This window comes from Chlorocebus sabaeus, chromosome 4 (genome assembly GCF_047675955.1).
Source record: "Chlorocebus sabaeus isolate Y175 chromosome 4, mChlSab1.0.hap1, whole genome shotgun sequence".
Taxonomy (NCBI): domain Eukaryota; kingdom Metazoa; phylum Chordata; class Mammalia; order Primates; family Cercopithecidae; genus Chlorocebus; species Chlorocebus sabaeus.
This window is the reverse complement of record NC_132907.1, coordinates 71,955,764-71,982,545: the sequence shown is the minus strand read 5'-3', so window position 1 is coordinate 71,982,545 and position 26,782 is coordinate 71,955,764. Positions and strand designations below refer to the sequence as shown.

The following is a 26,782-nucleotide window of genomic DNA, read 5'->3' as shown; positions in this document are numbered from 1 at the left end:
TCAGTTGGAATTTGGCTGATGTATTTCTAATGATTAGACTGGGGTTATGAGTTTTTGGGAGGAAGACCATAGAGGTAAAGTATCATTTTTGTCACTTCATATCAAGGGTACGTGTGTCATCAGCATGACTTATTACTGTTGACACAGATCTTGATCAGCTGACTGGGGTACTTATTGCTGTTGATGCAGATCTTGGTCAGCTGACTGGGGTACTTATTGCTGTTGACACCGATCTTGATCAGCTGACTGGGGTATTTATTTCTGTTTACACAGATTTTGATCAGCTGACTGGGGTACTGTTTGCCACCATTTCATACTATAAAGTTTCTTTTGTTCCTCCTTTCCATACTGTACTTGAAAGCAAGTCACTAAAAGCAGCCCACAGTCAAGAGATAGGGAGTTAAGCTCCATCTGCTGGAGGAGAAAATGACATAAATTATTTGAAATTTTATGAGAGAAATTTACCTATTCTCCCCATTTGTCTGTTTCCTTGTTTGTATTCATTCATTCAGTAATTTATATGTATCAGTGTAATCTCATGGATATTTATTTTGTACTTCATGTTATAACACAATACTACACTGTTTATTTTGTTGGTCTAATTGTTTTAGCTTTGGCCTTTGTGAGCTCTTTCAATTAGCCTCTATGTCTTTTTCGACATACCATATTGGTTTGTTTAGTGAGTACTTCCTTAAGTCCTGGCATGATAAGATAGTCCATGTTAATTTCAAAATGCATAATATAAATGTTATAATCTTCTTGCCTCAGACCTAGACTCAGCCATTTTTTTCAAGGATCTCTGGTTCCTTTTATCACAGAATGGTGAGAAATCAAGATCTGACCACTAGTTATGGTTCCTTGCCATTGGGGTGCCATTACTTCTAAGCCCTCTCAGTGAACTGAGCTAGGAAATTTATGTATTTATATTAACATGTATATGCAGACATCCATAATTGTCTCTATATCTATCAATCTGTATATATAATTAGATAACATTATTTCATACTGACAACTTCAATCTGTATCTATAATTAGATAACATTATTTCATACTGATAACTTCAACTCTTCAGCTTCATATTGTTAACTTCAGGCTGATAACTTCAACTTCCTCAATATATATTAAATAAACAGCATTTTGGGTGTAATAGAGTATATATTAAAACCACATTTTTCATTTCTTTATGAAATGCTCCTCTCTGAGTATTATTTCAAGAGTTATTCTTATAAAGATGTCCACACAAGTGAGAAAACACGTTCATGGTGCCTGATTCTGAAGAATCATTAAGAAAATCCATGGACATTTATTTTCATTCATTTCTACTAAAGTTCATTATGCTTGAAAAAGAAAAGTAGCTTTTAATACTGTGTGCATACAACCACAGCTATCTGATTTTTTTTTAACCAAATACCATACACTACAACAATAAAAAGGACATGAGGAGATATATACTGCTTTATAAGATTTAATATATTTTCTTCTACTGAGGCATTATATTACTATGACCATGTCTTCATATAATTCAATTTTTTTAAGACAAAAAGTCTCAGTTCAATTATACTTATGTGAAAAATGTAATTTTAAATGAAATTATAAAATAATTATAATTAATGCACTTGTTAATCATTACAGCTAAATGGTAATTAGGATGTATAAATGCTTATCATTTTTATTACAAACGTTTAATAGACAATACAGGTAGTAACAAGGTAGACTAATAATCCATGCGGGATAACTTATTTTCTGAAAGTAAAAACACCAACTCATTTTAACATTCTGTTATTCTGATAACTAATAAAGGTTTCCCTGTCAAACAAAATCTTTAGGTTTAAAAAACATTAAAGTGAGACATAAACTTCCAAGAAATTCTAAACCATTTCATTCCCTTCAACTGTGTTAGATATTTTGGTTAAAATGTAATAATATCTGTATCAGTTTCCTGTGGCTGTGACAAGTAATTACCATACATGTAGTGGCTTAAAGCAACAGAAACTTACCCTCTCACAGTTTTGGAGGTCAGAATTCTGAAATCAATTAAAGACTGAGCTGAAATAAAGGTGTTACGGTGCTACCATCCCTTCAGAGGGTCTAGAGGAAAATCCATTTCTCGCCTCCTCTAGGTTCTCGTGACTGCCATCGTGCCTTGCCTTGTGGCCATTTTCAATATTCAAGGCTAACATCATCAAATTTCTTTCTCCTCCTCTACATTGCCTTTTCTTCTGTGTATTCAAATCTTCTGCCTCTCATTTTTAAGAATGCATGTATTTACAATTTAGGCCTATTCAGCTAACACAGGATAATCTTCTCATTTTAAGATCCTTTATTTAATCACAGCTGCAAAGATCCTTTCTTGTCATATAGGTTAACATTCAAAGGTTCTATGAATTAGAACATGGCTGTCTTTGGGAAGTCATTTTTCAATCTACCATAGATCCTGAGGATTAAGCTCTGATTTTTTTTTTTATCTTGCCCAAATTCCTATCTAAGGGGTCTGGAGAGTCATGCCCTACAAGCCATCAATTCTCATCAGATGGGTTTTATTTAACCCTATATATCATGACGTCCCTTCCATCCTGACTCAGGCATAACATTAGGAGACAAGGAAGAAAATCAAAAGATTTCCCAAAACATGTTTCTTTGCCATATCTTGAAATGTCCCTGCAAAGCTGTCCTTCCTGGTGACAAATTTGCATGTGTAAAGAATTTCTATTAACATAGGTAGATCTTTTTCTTCCAGGTCTTCCCAGTCCTAAGGAGTTTAACTAAAAGTCTAGCACTTTTTAAAGATCTGAATAGGAAGCATTTGTCATCTATTGTCTCTAAGGGCAGCCAATATAAGACCTCAAAAAGAACCTTGGTCTCCACAATATTTGATCTTAACTTGAACATTTCCTTTCTATGTATCCCAGGTCTTTAGACAAACTCAATCATCAATCAGAAAATGTTTAAATTTACCTATAGCCTGGAAACCACCACCTCCCACCCCAAAGCTTTGAGTTGTGCCACCTTTCTGGACCAAACCCATGTATTTCTTAAACGTATTTGATTGATGTCTCATGCCTCCCTAAAATGTATAAAACCAAGCTGTGCCCTGACCATCTTGGGCACATGTTCTTAGGACTTCCTGAGGGCTGTGTCATGGGCCATAGTCACTCACATTTGACTCAGAATAAACCTCTTCAAATATTTTACAAATATTTTCATTGACAACCAACTTATAGATCTACTTCCCATCCCCTTCCATATGGGAGAAAAAAAAATATTCTAATAAAACCACTTCCTCATGACTCTATCTCACTACAAGACAGTGTGTATGGCTAAGGCAGCAGAAATATACATACACAATGAAAGGGTGTTTTAAAATATTGTTTAAGACAACCTAGGACAGGCATATAATTAACTTGCTTAGAGAGACAGATAGATGTTACTTAATAATGAAACTCTAATAACAATTTCTTTCCCTTCAGACTAGGACTACTGATAACCTGCAATTATGTGTGACAAGCTGAACAAAACCACAGAACCAGAGTGTCAGACTATGGCTACATAATTTTTAGAAAGATCTTAATTAAGCAAATCTCATAAAAGTTTTTAAAGGAAATATTTTCTAAAGCCAAAAGTCAACTACATTCATAAAGTATGATCACTGGTACAGTACACCTTTTCGGTGGCATCAACTTTCAGGGGAACTTGACAGGAAGAAAAAATAAATCTCGGCCGGGTGCGGTGCCTCACGCTTATAATCCCAAAACTTTGGGAGGCCGAGGCGGGTGGATCACGAGGTCAGGAGATCGAGACCATCCTGGCAAACAAGGCGAAAGCCCGTCTCTACTAAAAAAAAAAAAAAAAAAAAAAAAAAAAATTGCCGGGCGTGGTGGCGGGCGCCTGTTTCTCGGGAGACTGAGGCAGGAGAATGGTATGAACCCGGGAGGCGGGGGAGCTTGCAGTGAGTGGAGATCGCGCCACTGCACTCCAGCCTGGGCGACAGAGCAAGACTCCCTCTCAAAAAATAAAAATAAAAAATAAAAAATCTCAAGCTACTAGCAATAAAGTCAGAGGAGTGGGAACTGATGATACAGGAAATCTTTACAGAAAAATAAAGGTATGAATGGCTTCCATAAGGCTTGAATTCCCATCACTGTTAAGGAAATTCAGGCCTCTTGGGTTGCTTGAAAGAAGGAACTAAGAATGAGCTGCTTGCATGCAACTGGTTTGTAGAAGGAGTAGTCCCATCATGGAATGGGAATTAGAATAAAAAGAAACAAACACAAAAATCTTCTGTCCACCAGTATTGGGAACCTTCACAGATACCAGCTGTTCAAGAGGGGCCATAGATAGAAAGAGGTTAACCTTGAGAAGCAGAGGGCAAGCTTGAGCCCAAAGTGTGTAAAGTCCAGATTTGCCCAAATATATACTATGGTGGCTGCAACCCAGAGTAGTATTATGAAGCATGGTATAGCACTGGAGAATCAGTAGGACCTTCACAGAGCAAGTACCAAAATGTCTTGAAGAGATTCTTTCACAACATAAGACCCTAGATTCCATAGTAAGGAAAAAAAAAAAGTGAGAGAACACAATACACCGTCAATGAAACTCAGTGGAGTGATAAAGAGAAAATGTATTTCTAAGAACTAATAATAATAGAATAATCTGTAATGGACACATAATACATATTTAAAGACTTCAAAGAAAATGGAAGGAATATAAACTATAAGAAGAGCATGTCAAACACATAACAAACAAATTTGACCAAAAATGCTTTCTCTATATATATTTCTCTAGAGGTAGTCTTATGGGCCACCTATAGCTAATTCCAATATTCATTTGAAAGAATAAAACCCAAGAAGTTCACAGACTTTGTTGGAAAGATAAAATTACCCTATCAGATATAAAAAATTGTTATAAAAATATGGAAAAAAATTTATATTATTGGCACAGAGTCTAAATGATACATATAAATATGTAGCAACGTTCCATTTAAATCAGTGGGAAAAGAACAGACTGTTAAATAAGTGGAATACGAAAAATTCACCATACAGATGCACAAAATCAAAGTACAGTCATCCCTAGGCTGCCACAGGGATTGGTTCCAGGACCCTCACAGATACCAAGAGATACAGAGATGTTCAAGTCCTTTATGTAAAAAGGAATATTATTTGCATATAACCTATGCACATCTCCTGTATACTTCAAATCATCTCTAGATTACTTATAATAATTGCTATGTTATATTGATATTAATTTATATTATTTTTCATTGTTACAGTTATTTTTCTAACTATGTTCAATCTATGTTTGGTTGAATACCAAAACATAGGCTCCACAAATACATAGGACTGGTTATAGACTTCTTTAATCATCTCATACATAAAAATAACTTTCAGATGTGAAGAAGAAACAGTTTAAAAGTCAAGGACATATATAATTTCTTTTTTGTTTTTTTCTGAGATGGAGTTTTGCTCTTGTTGCCTAGACTGGAGTGCAAGGGCATGGTCTCGGCTCACTGCAACCTCCACCTCCTGGGTTCAAGCAAGTCTCCTGCCTCAGCCTCCTGAGTAGCTGGGATTACAGACATCCACCACCATGCTCAGCTAATTTTTGTATTTTTAGTACAGACAGGATTTCACCATGTTGGCCTGGCTGGTCTTGAATTCTTGACCTCAGGTTATTTGCGCACCTCGGCCTCCCAAAGTTCTGGGATTACAGGCATGATCCGCCATGTCCGGCCAACATACATAATTTTTATGAAATAGGAAAAGTTTTCTTTAAACAAATATCGAAATCACAAAATTTGAATTAAAATTAAAATCATATATTCAAAATTAAACTTGCAAAGAAAAGAAAAGCTATGTCATTGACTACGAGAAAACATTTCCAATCATGGAACAGAATTTAGTGCAAAGATTATATTAAGAATGTCAACAATCAATAAAGTATTGAATTTGGAAATCTATAAATGGAATATTTACAACAAGAATAAAAAACAGGACTTCTAAAAAGCAAGTAAAAATGATTCCACAGCCATTATCAGAGAAATCCAAAATAAGAACAATAATAACACATAATTTCTCACTGAATTAGTTGGCAAAAAAGAGAATAAAGATAATGTCTGAAATTATCAATAATTGGCAAGGATGTAGAGTGATGGAAGCTCTCACTCATATCATGGGTTGGAAATCTACATGGACACAACTGCTTTGAAAAACCATTTGGAATATCTACTAAAAGTGAAATGCAGGTAACCTGGACCCCAGGAATTCTGCTCCTGTATGTATGTCTAAACAAAGTCTTGCCTGTGTGTATAAGATGTTAACTATAGCTTTGCTCAAATTCCTAAAAACACTGGCATTTTTGAAAAGCATTTTATTTATGATAAACAAAAAATAACTAATTGCTTACATAATTATTTCAACTATTGAATTCATGAAAATGGTCTTATAACTCATTGGGAAATATTTGTAACTATGATGTGTGTGTGTGTGTGCATGTGTGTGTACATTCAATTATATATATATGGGGTCTGTGTGTGTTTGTTGAGCATGTGTGATGTTAGAAAAGGTAGTTCAAGGTTTGCTTTATTATATCATAGCTACAATTAAGAATATCAAACCTAACACCCAAGGGGAACAATCACAAAATCATGTCAGTATTACTAAGATGAGTTATAGATACATAAGTCTTAGAAAATACAGTGAGCCAGAGTCATGAACTTTACTAAAACACAACACGAGGGCAAGAAAAGGCTATATTAAGTTAAAGCTGTTAGCTTACAAAGTGATAAGAGTAGAGATTCATTTTATCAGTAAAGAGGATATATTAAAGAATTAGATATACTTTGTGTTCTTCTACCTGGTTCTGGTATAAAGATAAATCCTCTCGTAATTAACTAAGCTACTTTACTGTGGGGTGGTGGTAAAGAAGTACAGTAATGAAAATAAATGACACCAGAAAAATGTAAGCTGAGAGACATGTCAAAAAAAATCAGGTGGTAGTTGTGCTTCAACAAGACCCAGGGCACAAGTTCAGAATAAGTACAGTCTGCAAGAGCACAATTCATGAGGCCATTTCAGCTAACCTAAGACAGCGCAGGACTAATATCAGCTGAGGACATGTGGTTATCAAAAGTAGGATAACAGAATTCCTTGCAAGAAGCTGCAACTTGGGCATAGACATACATTTTGTTTCCAATGCCCCTACCATAATGAAAAGAATTTGAAAAAGAGGTAGTCTGTACTAATGCAAGAAAGTAAGGAAAGGAATCAGAGAAATTGCTGCTAAATGTGTGAGATGTCACCAATATCAAAAATAATCCCTGCTAGGTGTGGTGGCTCACACCAGTAATCCCAACACTTTGGGAGACCGAGTTGGGCGGATCATCTGAGGTTGGAAGTTCAGGACCAGCCTGGTCAACATGGCAAAACTCTCCAAAATACAAAAAATTAGCTGGGCATGGTGGCAGGTGCCTATAACCCAGGAGGGTTGAACCCAGGAGGTTGCAGTGAGCCGAGATCCCACCACTGCAGTCCAGCCTGGACAACAGAGCGAGACTCTGTCTAAAAAGATAATAATAATAATCCCGAGATCCTTGTAATAATTTTCTTTTAAAAACACAATGTTATAAAATAAAATAGGTAGAATAATCCCAGTAAAATCCCACTGATATCTATTGAAATTAGAAGACTGAGGAACTGAAGTGGATCTGTGGCGCATGGCACTTAGAATTCCTTCAAAGGCAAAAGCAATCACAGTGTGAGGTCCACCACCACGAACAAATAAACTAAATGGGATAGTTTTCTCTATCCCAAGTTTTCTCCTGATACTGCAGAGCATTACTATACTAGAAAAGGAATTCTAACAACACAGAAAGCCAGGTGTGGAAAGTTACAACGGGTGCAGCAAAAAAAGAAAAAGAAAGAAAGAAAGAAAAAATGTATTGACAGCTTTTCTCCTGCAAGCACTCTCCAGGCCCTTAGTGTCTCCCAGCTTTCATGAAATGAGCAATCATACTTACCAGCTTTCTAACTTCAGATTCTAGAGCATCTGAGTATCTTCTACGTATCAAAGAAGGTTATACAGACCTTTGCAATGTCCATTAGACTTTGTTTGCTATCTCTGTATTCAAAATACCACAGGAGTCCTGGGCTAAAATTTGCGATACAGAAGGATGTTATAGAGTACTTAGAATGCACAACACAGGCTGGCTGTGGTGGCTCACATCTGTAATCCCAGCACTTTGGGAGATGGAGGCAGGTGAATCACGAGGTCAGGAGTTTGAGACCAGTCTAGCCAAAACGGTGAAACCCCATCTCTACTAAAAATACGAAACAATTAGCTGTTCACGGTGGTGGGTGCCTGTAATCCCAGCTACTCAGGAGGTTGAGGTAAGAGAATCGCTTGAACCCAGGAGGCAAAGGTTGCAGTGAGCTGAGATTGTGTGACTGCACTCCAGCCCGGGCCACAGTGTGAGACTCCGTGTCAGAAAAAAAAAAAAATGCACAACACATTACGAAAAATGATGTTTGAAAGAAAGTAGATATATTTTTGAGTAATTATAAGTGTAATGCAATTATTTTTATAATAAAATGATAGCATATTATTACTAATTAGTAATTTCTCATGGAAAAATTAGAGACTATGGGTCAAATGAAATAAAATATGAGAGATAACTTGTTAAAACACAGAGTAAGATAAAAATATGTCTGCCTGAAGTATGTCAATTGACAGTATCATAACCTTTAAAATCACACTGAAGATTCCAAATAAAACAGATAATTAGAAAAGTCACCAAAGTACATGAACATATTAATTGAAAAAAATACACAGAAGCACAGAAACATATTTTTAAGTGAATGGTTGAATATGAAAGAAAGTAAAAGAGATGTTCCAAAATGTGCAGCAAAGCTGAAAGACAAGCACAGAGAGTAGAGTGCTATAGACAGTGACTCATTTAGCATCTATGAAGCTGGCACAGGTTGATGGTGGATTGGAGAAACCCAGAAACAACCAGATCCTAGGAAGCCTATACACTTAAAAAAAAAAAAAGAAAAGTATCCCCTAAATTAGAAAACAAGTAAATTCTACAAACTATTGCTTGTAGAGAATTTTGTTAAAGAAAAACATTTATTCTGAGGACGTATGGCCTGGCAGGCTCTTATCTGAGTTTGAGAATTTAATTTACATTATTTGTTTGGTTCAAAATCAATCGTTAAATAAGGATTTGAATTTAAAGTGAATTGGGCGTGCAGTGCCTTCCAGATGAACATAATCATCCCTTTAGAAAATAACTCACAACTCATACCACAAAGATATTTTAAAGGTTGAGTCTTAAATCACAAAACACAAAGGATATCTGATATAGTTCACAAAGATAACAAGAACAAGAAATAACAAAGACATTAAAAAGGAAGAACCCTACCCAACATCATTTAGAGATGTGATCATGTTTTACTTTAAAAGTTCAAAGGATCATCTACCAAAGATATGCAATTAATAAGAGATTTTAGCAAAATTTCTGAACAATGCTTAAATAATTGCATTTTAATAGGCTTACAACAGGAGATAAAGGTATAATTTTAAAATCACTGACCTTATCAATATTCATGATATGTATGAAGAAATAAGTTTAAGAAAAAGATATAATACTTTTAGTGATGCAATTGTAAAACTTGATTGATAAATATTAAATAGAAACTAAATAAGTGGGAAGACATCCTGTCATTGAATCAGATTTAAGTATATATCAATTCAAAGAATTCCAGGTAAAAGGAGTTCAGATTTTTTTCCCCATGGAACTTGTAAAGCTGATAATGAATGTCATGAAAGAATAAAGGATTAGAATAGCTAAGACATTAATAACGAATAAGTACAAGGGAGATGGTATTGTCCTGCTCAGTAATAAACCAAAGTATATTAATTAAAACAGTGAGACATGAAGTATAAGAAAGAAATATTGATCAATGAATATGACATTTTAAGTTCTGCTTAAATACATAATTCTACATAGTTGACATTTTTAATTCTTCATAATGCTTAAGTATTTCCCATTACTAATACTTATTTAGAAACAGAAGAGAGAGCCTTGAAACACACACATACACAAACTCACACATGAAAACCTAATATACAGCAAAGCTGATGTGAAAAATAATGGGGAACTATAGACTATTCAATATGTAGTAATGAGAAATTTGATGATCTCTAATTAAAAATTTTTATATCCCTACCTCACTCTATATACAAAAATCAATTCTATGTAAACTAAGCAATTCAATGTGAAAGATCAAAGTGTAAGACTTTTGATACAAAATATAGTAAAATATTTTTATTAACTTGGAGTAGGAAATGTTAGAAAAGTACTAAAAAATTCTACCCACACAAAGACAGGCATGTAAATTTCTACACAACGATTGCAAACTTCATAGGACAAAGAATAATTATTATCCAGATCATAGAAGCAATTGTACAATACAATTAGAAAAAGGCAAACAATCTTATAAAAATAGTTGAAACTCATTAAACTGTTATCTAAAAAAAAATATACACATGACTTAAACCCCATTTAATGATGCCCAAACTTATTAGTAAAGAAAGCAATTCACTATGTCATAAAATTAAGGACATAGTGAGATACTATAAATGTAAACTAAGATGTCAAGATAAAATGTCAAAATGGCCAATGTTGAGAATGTGGCAAACAACTGAATATTCATATAATACTGACAAAAACATAAATTGGTACAGCCCTCCTATACAAATAATTGGTCACTATTCTGAAAACATGAACAGGTGCATATCACATAATCCTAAACTCTATTTTAGACACAAATAATTGGACAAAAATAAAAATACAGGAAATATGTATAAATAATTCTAATTACAGATTTTAAAAATGGAATATAAATACCATTTATAATTTCTGGAAGAAAAAAATGGCTCTATCCAAGGAGTAGTAAAATAAAATTATGAAAACATAAGGTTTTTATTTTTCATTTTTATTAAGAAGTTCATTGTTATACTCTAATTCTTGATATTGGCAGTTGTAAACCTCTACATTTGTAACAATAAACACATAACATAATGTTTATAAAAGTGGCTGGGTGCAGTGGGTCACACCTGTAATCCCAGCATTTTAGGAGTCTGAGGTGGGTGGATTGCTTGTGTCCAGGAGTTTTAGACCAGGCTGGGCAACATGGTGAAAGCTTGTCTCCACAAAAAGTACAAAAATTAGCAGAGTGTGGTGGTGCATGCCGGTAGCCCCAGCTACTAGGGAGACTGAAGTGGGAGGATGACTTGAGCCCTGGAGGTTGAGGCTTCAGTAAGTCATGATGGTGCCACTGCACTCTAGCCTTAGGGACAGAGTGAGACCTTGTTTCAAAATAAAAATTATAAGTAAAATTGTGGCATATTCATTATATCAACTAGAAAAAAGCAACAAAAAAAACTATATTAATACAGAAATGAAAAGAAACATTGGAGAGGTGTTAAAAAATAAATGGACAAAAAATACCAGATGAAAGAAGTTTAGATGCAAAAAACAATGCAATACATTAATCAGATTACTGAAAGCTAATTTATGTTGTTTTCATTATGTAATTACATTTTCTTTTTAAAATTTTAAAAACTAGCTATAGTAGGGTTATATATCAGTAGGAGAATATAATATACATTTTAAAAACAGACCATTAGATCTAAACACAGATCAGCAGAGGAAAGATAAAACCACTAATTATAAAATAACTTTAAAGTATTTTACAGTTTAAAAATAAGATATATTTAGCATTTTGGAATTGTTTATTTTAAAATGCTTGAAAATTAGAGTTGGCTTTTAAAATTCTACATAATGTTTAAGTATTTTCCATTATCAGTACTTATTTAATTAATATTATTTTTGCAAGTTTGGCTTCTGCCACCATAAAATTTAGTTGTTTAAAAAATCTCTAGAATTTACATTCTTCACTTTTAGGTTTATCACTCTGGTAACAAAGTTGCAACATATTTACCTGAAAATATTGAAGTTCAAAGGGAATTTTATAAAACATTTCCAAAGCTAAGTGAATATTATCAACTACAAAACTAGTTAAACTTTGCTAAAGTAAATGATTGATAGCCTCCATATGTGGAACGAAACCACACTATTAAAATTAAAGCCTTTCTTTTAAACTACAAAGTTAACCACAGGATGTACAAAGTTAAACTCTATTACTGATAGTTAATCTATGCTTTAAGTCTTATGTATGAAGAAACTTGTTAAAGCTAGAAGTTTTCTTTTTGTATTTTTTTTCTAATAGCTGACATTAAAAATCTAAGACATACACATTCTAAGATTTTATTTTAAAAACAAAGATCTATGCTTTCTATGTTGACTACTTTTGGCTCTCAAAATCTTAAACTTTCTAAAATCAATATAAGTGTATTTATTCAGATTGTTACTTGGCATTTATATCTCAGGTTCACATATTTTTCCTGTTTATTTCTACTTATTTATGGAGGTATGTCTTTAAAAGTGCATATAATTAGTATCCTATAGTAATATTTATTGAATTGAAAGGCACAACATCATCTCTCTGGTTCTACCATCTTATTTGACAAAAGACAAAAAGGCCAAAGAAAGAAAGAATAGTTTTATATTTTATGAAATAATAGGTTGGTACTTTTTGTTGTTTTTATGATTTATTTGCACTATTATTCAATTATTCATTCAGCAAACTATACAGTACAAAGTAGACATCAAATAGGAAAATAGAATTTCTGTCCTGATGAAATGCAAAAATTCTAAGGTAAAATTGATGCCCAGGCAAATGTTAGAAATACAACGTTACAAGTCCACATAATGCAAGTTCCATAGAGACACAAGATATAAGATATATACATGTTATATAAGATATGCATATGATATAGAATATGTATCATATATAAGATATATATCTTGATATAAGATATACATCATCTATCATACATATGATACATATATTTCTCCTGTTAGATACAGTTAATTTATAGAAATTAGTTAACTATAATTATACTATTAATTTCTATAAATTAACTATATCTAATTATAGTTAACTAATTATATATCTTATTAGATATAGTTAATTTCTACATTACTTATGACACAGCAAAGGAACTTTATATAAGTTATATATAATAACACATTATAACATATAATAATATATATATAACATTATTATATATAAGATATATATATCTCTCTTTTATTGGTTCTGTTTCTCTGGAGAACCCTGACTAATACACTAACTCAATATAAAGCATCAACATCTGCTGCCAAAAATTGCAGAGGACATCAGACTACAGAATTTTTTAGTTTAAGTTTGTTTACTTATTTTTAATCCAGCCATGGTTCCACAGTACAACAATTAGTTACTTCCTTGTCTCTATTCTCTACTTTCTGTCTCTTATTTCTCTATTCACATTTTACTAGGATCTAGGCAAATATATATATTTTTTCCTTTCCAACAATCAAGCATCTGCGTTCTGGAGGAGAAAATATCTCACATATTAATACATTAATGGATTATAAATGCCTGGCTTCCAACCTCAACTGGGCTTTCATGTTTCTCAGCAACATTTTCATGTTACTTTCATTAATTTTCCTGGTTCTTCCCTGCAGCAGCTTTTTATAGGGTTACCCTTAGAGTGTACAAGGATAAGACAGGTACTTTTGTGGGGCCCCTGTCTGTGTAAGCAAATTGATTAAATCTGTACTACAGAATCTATGGGCTCATCTGAGTTATGGTGATTTATTGATGAAGATCACAAATATAAGTAGACAAGGGGAATTAATGTGTTTATTTATTGCCCAAACATCACATGTGAAGGTCCATAACAGAGTCCAAGCACCATCCCTTCATCATTTACTGTCAAATGTCTCATTCTGAATAATTTTATGTGTTTCTCCACAAGAAAAAGGTAGCAGAAGTATTACAATGGCTCTTTGGCGCCTGTTATATTGAACAATATAGTTCTTCTTGCCACTTCCCTAATGCCACTTCTATAATGAAGTTTATATCATTACTCATCCATTGTGGTTTCCATGAATATTGGCTTTCAGTGACTCTCTCAAAGTTTGGATGTACTCTTTGATAATGATAACCACAAATGCAATTATTTCCCAAGTTAGATCAAAAAATGAGAAAGATTATTGTTTTGTTCTGGACATGTTAAATTTACTGTTTGAAGTATTATGACATAAATGTTGAAAGGTATATCTTTCAACCATGCCTTTTCTTGTATGAATTAGACCATAAGCCTTGAATTCTTAGCATGTAATCTTTCACAATATTGACCTTATCTCTGACTTCCACACCCTGCCACCAAGTAAAACAATGGTCAAAGACAATGGCATAGGGGCAAAAAGAGCAGTTTCACTGATGAAAGGAATGCCTTTGCTAAACACAGCTTAAAACTATGCTGTAGGCAGTGTGTATCACTACATTGATTTGAAACAAGAGAGAAAGTAGAAGAATTGGTAGGGCCCATTGGTATTACTGTGCAATGGTCTTCAGAAGCTCTTGGGAGATAGGCTTAGTCATCCCTGAAGGACTGTCTGACATGAGACCTGGACACCCCTACCATGGGGTGACCTCCTGGTACCAGCGTACAGGGGAATATCCACACCAAAGTGGCATTGCCGGTGCCAGCTCATCCATGCCACCAGAGGAAGACAGATTTTGAGGTAGATTATTTTGGCAACTAGGACACATGTAAGACCAGATTGGGGTGCCCTGTCCTCAGGTACTATGAGTCTAGTTTGTCCCAAGCACTGGACAGTATCCAAGAGGCATAGGACTAAGAGCAAAGGTCTCCCTTGCCCAAGACTAAGGGCTGTACTGCTCGATTAAATCTATTTATGCTTTTTAAAAAGTATCTCTATCTTCTTCACCACCATTTTTATTCTCTATAGGCCATGTCAATTTTTACTTTAGTGTCAACATTGAAGATATAAAGTAAAATTCCCTCACCATGTTCAACTTGCCAACATTCAACTCCAATTTACAGACATCTCTGTATCCATACTCATTTTTAATTACCTCCATCAAATTATGGTAGTTGGGAACTTCGGTGTTAGAATGATGCACGTGGTTTGGGTTAGTTATTTATTATGTATCCTCTCAGATGTTTTTCGCTCCTTTGCATTATTTGTGTGACAAGCTTGCCTTCCTTCTTTCTTTTTTTTTTTTTTTCTCAGTAAAGCATGTTGTTTAAATTTGACTCCAAAGCCCATGCTCTATTCTAACATACTACTCAAGTGTGTGCATTGTCTCCTACTGCTCTGGTATATTTAAGTGTTGCTTGGGAAAATTGTTGTTATTTGCAGCCACTGAAAATTCCACCAAACACTCATAGTCAGATTCTCTGTAATTATTTTCTCCAAAATATTACAATCTCTCATCTACTTCACTAAGCCAGTTAATTCAACCTTTGTGAATCTATTTGTTCTCACTACCTCCAGAATCATGCTACAACTGCGATTTTGTTTCTGTCATTCTGCTAGTTTCTAATCCTCCACCTACAAACATGCACGGGTCTCTTCTAACCTGATCTCACTCTGCTAGTTCCTCAAACTGTTTTCACTTCTTCCCTATTTCTTTCACGGAAAAATTTCTTGAAAAAAGAGTCTATGTGCCTGGACAACTTTGCCATCCACTCAGACATCATATCTCAGGCACCCGAGCTTCTGGCATCATTATTCTGCTGAAATTGACCTCTCAAGGGTTTCCTGCAATTCTGGAAGAATCCCTCCTGGTTGGCCTTAGCCCTAGGTATCTGGATCCTAAGTTGGCAGTTCATATTTGTAATTCCCCCTCTTGACTTTGAAAACTCTTTCTTAGCTTTTCTTTATCACTTCCTATAATTCTTTTATTTTCCATTTTCTTTAAAGAAAGGGATGGTACTGATTTTACATCATATTTGTACTTTTTTTATACTCCCTTCCATGGGAATCTTATTTACTTTCATATATTCAAATATTATGCAGATTCTATATCTATATATGCACTATAGGCTCCAGTTTCTTTTCTTTCCATTTTCAACAGACTGTTTGACATCTTTTCCTGAATACACTTCTATCCATTAAAATGTAAGTTGCTCTAAAACAAACTCATGCACATCCACTAGAGAATGCATTTTTTACAGCTGTCTGAAGCTCATATTTCAAAGTTGAACTATTAATTTTAATTTCCTCCTCAACTTATTTTTGCAAATATCAAATATTCCATGCTCCACGTATATACCTTATTTATAGTCAGAATCATTTTTCTTATCCTATTGCTGCTGCAGGTCAATCCTTATGGCTCCTCATTTTATTATTGACTTTATTAATATCTTCACTTCTCTCATCACTTAAAAAATTTAAACCAGGTAACATTTTTCAGTTGCAGGTTGCCTCATATAATTATCTCTTCTCCAAACATTGTTAACGCCATCCCAGACTATTTAATAATTTCCTTTCCGCCCTGACCTCTCTAGTTGTCTAACATATGGCCCTGGATTATATATCCAATTTCATTTTCAATACTCTAGGTATCAGACTTAAGTCAGATCTCATCAGATTGACTCTACAGCTGAGGTGAAAACCACTGTCCAAATTCTCAAATGCGTTTTATTTCCATCACCTGAAATCTTCCATGCTTCATTCATTTATAATTATTTATTTATTTATTTATTTATTTGAGACAGGGTTTCACTCCATCACCCAGGTTCGAGTGCAGTGGTGCCATTATGGCTCACTGCAGCCTTGACCTCCCTGGACTCAGGTGATCCACACACCCCAGCCTCCTGAGTAGGTGGAACCACAGGTGCACGCCACCATATCTGGCTAATTTTTTGTATTTTTTGTAGAGACAGAGTTGCACCATGCTGTTGCCCAGGCTGGTCTCAAACTCCTGGGTTCAAGCAATCCACCCATCTTGGCTTCGCAAAGTGCTGGGATTATAGGTGTGAGACACTGCACCTGGCCTCATGTATAATTTCTAGCATTTAAAAATCTTTCCTGTCCTTCAAGATTCATTTCATATTCTAGCTCCCCTTTGACTGTATTTATTTAATTCCCCAGGGGGATATAATCCCTTTCCCTTTGGAAACACTAGTTTGTGCTTCTCTTATAGCAATTATGTGTCTCATTGTCTAATATACCCTACTATATTTTAAAATGACCAAGGACTGAAACTATACACTGTACAACTTGTAAATGTGTGACATGCATATACTATATAAAACATTTTTTCTTTAGTTGACAGCATAAAGAGAATTTATTTGACTTCATATTGAACTGGGGGTGTTCAGTCACATAGGATACCTGGTAAATGTATCAATGCTGCAGTATCAGTTGGAAGAGACCATGCTGCATATATTGTAGCAACACAGGCTTCCATATTAGAGTGGGTTGTGACACTAAGTCATCTTTCTTGCTCACATTGTATGTCCACCCAGTAACACATGTCACATCTCATATTTTATTGACCAAAACATATCACATGACCATGACCAAGTTACACTTGGTAGAATGGGGCAGGGGATATTGGTGGATAGTTAAACCATCTACATCAGGAAGCAATGGTATGCCCTTAAGAAGCTGGTTTCTAATTAAATGTGCTAATATATGCTTTCTGGGGGGGTGGGGAGAGAGAGAGAGAGAAAGAGAGAGAGAGGAGAAGAAGGAGGAGGAGGAGGAGGAGGGAGTGGAGTGGAGTGGAGTGGAGTGGATTAAAGATGTCCTAGTATGATGAAGAAAATTTTACAACGCATGTCAATAACTCAAATGCAACTCCCCACACCTAATTTCCAATTTTTCTCTCTTTCTCCCCATCTCTCTCTGGTTTCACCTTTCCTTGCCATAGGCTCCTCCTCAGAGAAGCAACTTCAGGCTCTAACTTGTGAATGCTGGGTAGGAAGGAGAAGAAATTGCATGTCATGTAGTCTAAGAGCAGACTGTTCAAAACCTGGGGTTAAAAAAAAAATTACCCAAGGTTTATGAGCATAACTACAACAGGTTCCCTACAGACGATGAATTCTAGAATATAGTGAGGATTAACAAATCATGACCTAGATGAGAAGGAAGCATATTAGTAGAGGGAAACTTACAGTATTTATTTCTTTGCATGGTTCCTGTCAGAGCTTCAATTCCAGTCTAAGTTTCAGGGAGTTATCTCTACCGGTCTGCCTTGTAGTGGCCTGCATAAATCTTTCTTTCTCAAAGCCAAAAGATCCTTTACTCGTTTCTTCACTAATATGAAAAATATTTATAGAATGTCTACTATATGTTATCCTACTGACATTTGGTGTTTTATATATTAACTAAATCTATAAAATTTGTGCAATATAGAGGCTTTGTTCTGTTCACAAAAGAAAAAGCAAACATTACTTCAGGAATTAAAAAAATCCTGAAAGTTCAATGTTGACTCACTCATACTTCAATTGTAACACAGGTCAAATTGGCATAATGTCATCAATGGTAATAGACCAGTTTGATATCTTGAAGAAGGGAAAGGTGATCAATATTTCTGCATATTAAATTATGACATAGACCCGGAAAATTGATATAGTACCGAAATAGGACAATGAAGGTGTATTGCCAGCACTGTCAGCTTAAAGCAATCTACTTTTAGTGGTCCTTATTGATGGGTATAGATGAAGAAAGCCATTTGCCAGATCAATAACTGCATGTCAGGTATCAGAGAATGTGTTAATTTGTTCAAGAAATGAAAACACATCTGGCACGGCAGCTGCAAATGAAGTCACCACCTGGTTAAGCTTATGATACTCCACTGTCATTTCCCAAGATCCATCTGTCTTCAGCGCTGGTCAAATAGATGAGTTGAATGAGGATATGGTGGGAATCACTCCTCTGCATCTTTAAGTCCTTGATGGTGGCAATATTATTTGCATTCCCTCCAGAGGTGGGGTATTGCTTTTAGTTTACAATTTTCCTAGGTAGAGGCAGTGCTGATGGCTTTCAATTGGCCTTTTATGCCATAATATCCCTCATACTACAGGTCAGGGAACCAATGTGTGGATTCTGCCAGCTGCTGAGTATGTGCCTTCCAATTATGCATTTCCCACCTGGGGAAATTGTCTCATGGTGGGTTCAGAGACCTGCTGTTCCTACTATAAGGTGAACTTGAGCAAAAACTCCATTGATCCTCTAGCCTCCATAAGCTCTTACTCTGACTGGTGGGCTACACTTATGTTTTGAGTCTTATAGAATTAGTGTCAGTACAGAATCACTGTCAAGAGTCCCCAAAAGTCCTTCTCATTTCATTTTGTACCAAGCACAGTTCGACTGCTAAAAGTTCTTAGGTCCCTCTGGGAAAAGGCAAAAGAAAGACTACTAGTATAAATTCTTGGCATTGTTCTGTGGCTTCTTCAAGGGGACTTGTCTTCTCCTCTATTCAAGGGGTGCTGGATCTATAAACTGGCTTACATTTGGGAATTGATTGAGAGGCCGTGACTCTCCATTTTTATAGTTCTGGTTAGACTTTTGTTAATTTAACTGAAAACTTTGCTGCTTTCAAAGTTTTCCATTATAACTAGGTCAAGGAAGAATTTAATAAGCTTCCTATTTTACTTCTAGGAACACACTGATGACCTAACCAATGTCACAGGCCTGTGCAAGTCAGACTACTCTGATTACTGCTTTGTGTGTGCTGTCCGTTATGGTAACCACATCCACATTGACTTCAGTTTTCACTGTGAGGTCTGGCTTACAGAGAAGAGTGATCACAGAGCACTTCAAAGATGCTAGGGCTCCCTTCACAAATGTATTTGTCAATCATTGTAGAATTCATGGTAGAAGGTATGTCTTCTGGACCCTCCCAGATTAGGTGACTAGGTCTTAAATGTCAGATCTATGCTAACATTCTAATGTCCCTAAACCTTTGACTCTCTTTCTCTACACTGACCAAGGCAGCTTAGGCATTTCAATTTGCTCACTATGGGTGATCTGTCGGTCCATGTTTTAGCCAAACAACCAAATTGTTAGAGCCCTTTTGAACTCCCTGAGCTGCCACACTAAAGGCAGAATCTCTGCTAAGTGAGCTCATATCGATAAATTCATCCTGGTTCATATTTATGTTGCATCTGCTGCTATTCCACATTCTTAATATCCATTTCCACATGTTTCCTGGATTTCCATATGTTTAAACTAGAAAACTCAAGCAGTTCTCTTGGATTATAGCATGTCTCCTCATCATCCACACTTTGTACCTAACCTTTAGGGCCCTGTATAGAATTCAGACTAGTTAGAGGCCTAGAAGCAAAGAAGGATGGTCATAGCCTGTCCAGAAGAAAATCAACATTGTCTTACATGACAACTGCTTCTGGGGACGCTATTATAGTTTCCTTAGCCAATTCAGGATTAATTCACTCTGAAGAGTAGAGACGTCACTTCCACTGTGAGCAGGGGCGTTGCTTCCACTGGTGGTGGAGAGGTCTCTTCCATTGGCAAAGAAGACTCATGAGAATTTGGGGTCTCAATGTCCCGAGCTTCATCAATACTCTCTACATATTCCCATTCCAACTTTCAGGATCACATTCCTTCTCAATCAATACCCTCATTTTAACATTAGACACCCTGTGAGTCTGAGTGCTCAACTTGCATTGTAATTCAGACAGAGATTCTGCACCTGATATTCAGCAATTTCAGACCTGTGGCTATTTTATCCTGCGGCTAGAGGATAATGGACTCCTTCAGGGGACACATAGAAGCTTTCAGATCATTTACGTGGTGCCTAAACTGGAAATTTAAATTCCTAAGCTCATCATTTTCCTTCTCCACATGTCCAACAACGTTAGGAGTGACCAGCCAATCTTATTATATTTTTTAGTTTGAGAAAAATGTTCAAAAGTATCATATACAAAGCACCAATTTTTTTGACTGTTGTAAGTGGTTGATTAGGAGTGTCACTGAGGATATTTTCTGTATCTTTATTGCCGGAGAATACCATGGACCAACAGCCTTCTCTTTACTAATGAATACAGAATTATTAACATCTTTAAATCTAACTAGATCGAAGAGCAAATTCTAGAAACCCAGAACCAATTCAGAAAACTAATTTTAAAATTATCTTCCTCTACACTACTCCCAGTATCAAAATCTACATTAGACAGGGTTCCCCAGAGAAACAGAACCAATAGAATATGTGTTTGTATGCATATATACATATATATATATATGCATATATATTTATTTATTTATGTCAATGCCAGATACTGGCAATAAGAAAGAAGAAAATTGTTTTATCCTTTATTTCAAAAACACCATTCAATTTCAGGATCTAATGGCAACAGAATTTCAGCATGAACAGACCCTCTGCAGGCTCAGAGTCTACTGACCATCAAATGTGCCACCTGTAGAAAGTTCTGGGCAACAGCACACTGAGATACCTCAAAGGCAAAACAGAATACTGAAATAATGAAATTAAGCTTAGGATTCCAGTTTTCCATCTACTGTCATCACTGAAATTTAAATTTTGAATTTTTTCATTCCTACTTCAAATTGTTTGATAGTATTAAGTTAAAGATGCATGTTAAAGCAATCTTAAGTAAAATTCAAACTACCAAAGAGGAAGTTCCTTCTGAAGAATGAGTCTTGCAAAAGTAAAATAATTTAATTCCTCATCTTTATTCTGGAAAATGGATTCTAAGAAGAGGTAACATTTCATTTTGTCCTAATTCTGCTTTGCCATATATTTAACATCCACATTAACACTACATGGACTCATTTGAAATAAAAGACAGAAAATCATCTTAAAGTCTGTTAAAATATATTTGTTTCAGATATTTGTAGAGGGGCAGAGTTTAAAGATGTCTAATATTTTGCTAAATGCATAGAAGTATCCTTTCCTTGAAGAAATTAGTCCACTAAAAATACCTACCTCATTAAAATTCTCAGTTTGCTAAGTTTGAACTTTAAAGTACAATTCCTTTTCTAGTGAAAGATAATAGCTATATTTAATAGTTTAAATTGAACTTTCCAGATATGACTGAATGAATTTCTCAAATCATTTTAAAACTAACATTAATGATAAAAATAATAATGAACTTTAAAATTCAGAGTTTTATCACTGGTAATAAGAAGATGTTAAGATAACTGTATCATCTCAATAGCTGTAGTTGTACAAGTAAATAATAAATAACACCACTCAAACTTTTAAATCACCTTCTGCATTAATCTATAGGCATAATTTTTATTATTAACAAAGAAATTAACATATTTTTTCATTGCTGAACAAGGACCATCAATCTAAGCTAGATTTTTTTCTTAAAACTTATATTCCTCATTGCAGAACTTATATATTTCCTCTGGTGTCTTTTTTACACGGATTCATACGTGTATCTCTGGAAGTCTTTGCGTATGTATGATTCTTTGGGGAAAAGAACTATCCTCAAAATTTTAAATACTTAACTCCTCTGCTGTGATTTTCTCCTGCTGACTTCCCATGTACCCCCAAAATGGATCACAATATGCTAAAGACAAATAACCGCAGCACAATTTAATTATCCTGTCTAATCACAATATACGTTATACAAAAATTTTTGCGCAAGTCAGGCATGTTTTTGGGAGAGAGTGGAGACGAGATGAGATTTGTCACAGATGCAATAATGCCATCTTAGTGTTTATATTTTCTTTAATTTTTGTCAGTGTTTTCCATATTATGGTGAATGATGCAGTAGAAACAGCTAAGAAACTCTGAAAGGAGAAAAAAATCAACTACACTACAAATTATTAAACACTTTGAATTCAAATGTGTATTGTAGCCACCACCTTTATAAACATATCTATTGAATATTAATACATTGCACCTTAACCATCAGTACATTTGTCTGCAAAACATAGGATGCACCTTTGTGGGAGGGAAGTGATGGCTATCACACCAAGAATAAGTATTCTAATGTATAATATATTATGCACAAAATACAAAATATTTTTTAGTTATAATAGTATTTTTATAAAATATTAGCACACCAGAAAAATAATATGTAGATTGCAGGTACAGATGCCAAAAGAAAGTCCAATTCACACCAAAGAATACAGAAAACACTCAAAAATGGAGGCAACTGGTGCCTTCCAATGTAAGGAAACACAATGGTGTAAAAATACAAAAAATGGCTGAAAGTCTGTACTAGAAGCAGCTAGATCCCAAATTCCCTATGATCTCCTGCACAGCCAAAAAACAACTCCTTTCACACCATGACTGTCAGTTTGAGGTTACACCTGGAGACTGCAACAGAGAGTCTCTGGACTCTGGTTCACCAGTCAGGGCTGAAGGCTGGGATGGCATTCTGAGAATGGGGATTATCAGAAGAATCTCTCAAATCCTGTAAAGTTAGGAAGAGATTGATATCTCTGGGGCTTTGAGGGACAAGTCACATTGAGCTGCATAAGAATAAGAAATAGGAAATAAGAGAAAATAGGAAAAGAAGGAGAGAAAACATTAAGCGTGACGTGAGCTCAAACACATCCTGCCTGGCCTTTGGATGCTCGCCCTGGCACAATTACAGGTGGACCTTCTGTTACTGGTCAATTCCTTTGTAGGTTTTCAAGGATGTCTATTAAGAAAGGAATTTTGATTTGCATTTCTCTGATGGCCAGTGATGATGAGCATTTTTTCATGTGTGTGTTGGTTGTATGAATGTCTTCTTTTGATAAGTGTCTGTTCATATCCTTTGCCCACTTTTTGATGGGGTTGTTTTTTTTCTTGTAAATTTGTTTGAGTTCTTTGTAGGTTCTGGATATTAGCCCTTTGTCAGATGAGTAGATTGCAAAAATTTTCTCCCATTCTGTAGGTTGTCTGTTCACTCTGATGGTAGTTTTTTTGCTGTGCAGAAGCTCTTTAGTTTAATTAGATCCCATTTGTCAATTTTGGCTTTTGTTGCCGTTGCTTTTGGTGTTTTAGACATGAAGTCCTTGCCCATGCCTATGTCCTGAATGGTATTACCTAACAAATCAAAACCAAAATGAAATACCATCTTACACCAGTTAGAATGGCAATCATTAAAAAGTCAGGAAACAACAGGTGCTGGAGAGGATGTGGAGAAATAGGAACACTTTTACACTGCTGGTGGGATTGTAAACTAGTTCAACCATTATGGAAAACAGTATGGCGATTCCTCAAGGATCTAGAACTAGAAGTACCATATGGCCTAGCCATCCCATTGCTGGGTATATACCCAATGGATTATAAATCATGCTGCTATAAAGACACATGCACACATATGTTTATTGCGGCACTATTCACAATAGCAAAGACTTGGAATCAACCCAAATGTCCATCAGTGACAGACTGGATTAAGAAAATGTGGCACATATACACCATGGAATACTATGCAGTCATAAAAAAGGATGAGTTCGTGTCCTTTGTAGGGACATGGATGCAGCTGCAAACCATCATTCTCAGCAAACTTTCGCAAGAACGGAAAACCAATCACTGCATGTTCTCACTCATAGGTGGGAACTGAACAATGAGATCATTTGGACACAGGAAGGGGAATATCACACACTGGGGCCTATTGTGGGGAGTGGGGAGGAATGGCATTGGGAGCTACACCTGATGTAAATGACGAGTTGATGGGTGCAGCACACCAACATGGTACATGTATACATATGTAACAAACCTGCACGTTGTGCCCATGTACCCTAGAACGTAAAGTATAATTAAAAAAAAAAAAAAAGAAAGGAATTTTACCTGTAAGACATGGCACATGTGGTAGAGGAGCTATGGTTTGATTTTCTTTGACATGGACAGCTCTAACAGATAAATTACACACACACACACACACACACACACACACACACACACACACACACACATATATATATATTTATATATTTGTTATGCAGAAGATAGACTTATTTAGTATTTAAAATGTTTGTGTGTGTATATATATATACACACACACACAGGTTACATATATATATATAATTGGATATATATATATAACCTATTTTGCTCCTATCCAACAGTTTCACAGTGCCTAATAAGAAAAATTTGGCAATATTGGAAAAATCTTGGTTGATTAGATTTATATCCAGCACATATTAGCTGTGTATTTTTCTTTTAGACAGGCTTTCCAGAGCTCAAAAATTACTTATTTAAGATCTAACCCTGCTAATTTAAATTTCTGCTGAGTTAAGACTGGGTTTAATTTTACCATTGGGAAGGACAGACCCAGCTCTGACTTTTAGATCTATAGTATGCTGAGTCTTTCTTACACTTAACTTTTTTGATGACGTTTGGTTTACAAAGTCTCACATGTGAATTTATATTAACATGGCATAGCGAAAACCTGAAACTAATCCCCCAAAATGTTGGAATTAGTGAAATTTGTAATGATAAGCCTTAAAAAGATCTTGCAGCCTGTTTATACTGATTGTGATTTACTTTTTACAAATATATAATCAAACATTTTAAATACTAAATAATAAGTCTATCTTCTGCATAACAAATGTCATTATTCCACTCAACAATAAAAGCATAAAGGATAAAATATATTAAATAAAAATATAATATTATCATAGTCCAAAATTATACTAGCCTATTTGAAACTTTAAAGAGGTATATCCTGAATATTTTGTTGCTACTAAAATCATCAAAGAAAATAGATGTTCCCGGGTATTGCACCCTGTCTTTGTTATTTTTATCCTTTTTTTTTCTTCATCCATTGGCTATTTTTCTTCTATATCAGTGGTTCTCAACTGGGGGAGATTTGACAATGTCAGAGGATACTTTGGGTTGTCATAACTGGGAGAATGGTGCTCCCAGCAAGGAAGGTCACAAAACATCCTGCAAGACACAAGAGAGGCCCTGCCCAATAAATAGTTACCTGGACAAAATGATCAATACTTGCAAGATTAAGAAACCCTGCTCTACGTCTTTTGGGGTTTCTCACCAGTCTTCTTTCTGTATTTAATGCAACTATTGTCATAATATACCAACTATAACAATGACAACAACAACAAAAAAACTCTGTAGTTTTGAGGAGCAAAAAATCCTACTCAAGAGACTTGTTTTCTATATAAGAAGGTCTTAGAGACTTGCTGTTTGACCTTGAATAAGTCATTGAATCCATCAGGAACTGCATTTCTCCAAGTAAAAGTTGTTGGTTACGTTTTAGCCATGCTTCCTAGGTAAGTAATTCATTCATTAAAGAAACTTCATACTGACAAATAAATAAAACAGCATAGACACCACCCTCTTAATATTGAGATGTAGGTTTGGTTTAGAATTCAGGCATGATAGGCCCTGTAGTAACTCCACAGGACACCCCAGGGGCTCTACTGAGCACAGTTGAAAACTTCTGGGCTATACGGATAATTCAGTAATTTTGAGAATAATAATAAAACCTAAATGAAAGCTTTAAAAATAAATTTAGAAGAGTTTTTAGGTGCTTGTTTAGAGTTATATACATATACGTATATTTCAAAAATACACACAGACATAATATTTACATTTCTCACGTTTGACGTAGAAGCTCTCGTCCTTGCTTTTGTGAAACCTTCCTAGAGCTAAGTAGTATCCCATAAAATATGCAATAAGAACCAACTTGTTTGGTTCTTCTTATGCTTTAAATAGATCTAAGACAATGAAAAAAATTTTAATTGTTGATTCAAAAATTTGCTATAAATTACTGAATCACTAATGTGCTCTCACGTCAAGAAAAAGATTCAAGCTCTTCTCCGCTCGCTTTAATCAATAGCTTGTAGCGAAAGTGAGGCTCTGAGAGTTCCAAACACAGCCTCTCTACTTCTTTTTAACATTTTTTTTTT

General features: G+C 35.0%; 1 protein-coding gene across 2 annotated transcripts in view; it reads right to left on the bottom strand.

Moving 5' to 3' along the window:
- CDH12 (cadherin 12) overlaps positions 1-26,782 on the bottom strand; it is a 1,094,618-nt gene that overhangs the window by 759,935 nt on the left and 307,901 nt on the right. The gene's annotated exons all lie outside the window — the stretch shown is intronic.